Genomic DNA, 384 nt, shown 5'->3' with positions numbered 1-384 from the left:
CCTATCATTTTCACACACGCAGACCCTCTCCTCCCTCTCCCTCACACACAGCCCCCCCTTCCCTCGACATACACCCCTCCCCGCTCAGGACAAGAGAGGCTTTGGTCGTGAAAGTCGGCGGCTGATTTCGAAACAGCTGCCAACTTTCACAATGAGATTAATTATGTAAATGTATCATCATGCTGCGCGCGGTCAGAACGGGTCGAGGTTAAGCTGTCAGAGGTAATACAATAAGTGATGGATGTAAGTGAGATTATTCAAGTGTCTGCAACAAGGCGTAGGGAAGTAAACAGGTATATGATAAGATTTTATATTACGTCATTAGTGAGATAAAGGAGAATGAGAGTGATTACCATGCAACACTTTGAAATAACATCGGTGCTA

Source organism: Penaeus monodon, chromosome 15, assembly GCF_015228065.2.
Source record: "Penaeus monodon isolate SGIC_2016 chromosome 15, NSTDA_Pmon_1, whole genome shotgun sequence".
Taxonomy (NCBI): Eukaryota; Metazoa; Arthropoda; class Malacostraca; order Decapoda; family Penaeidae; genus Penaeus; species Penaeus monodon.
Note: the sequence above shows the minus strand (reverse complement) of the source record.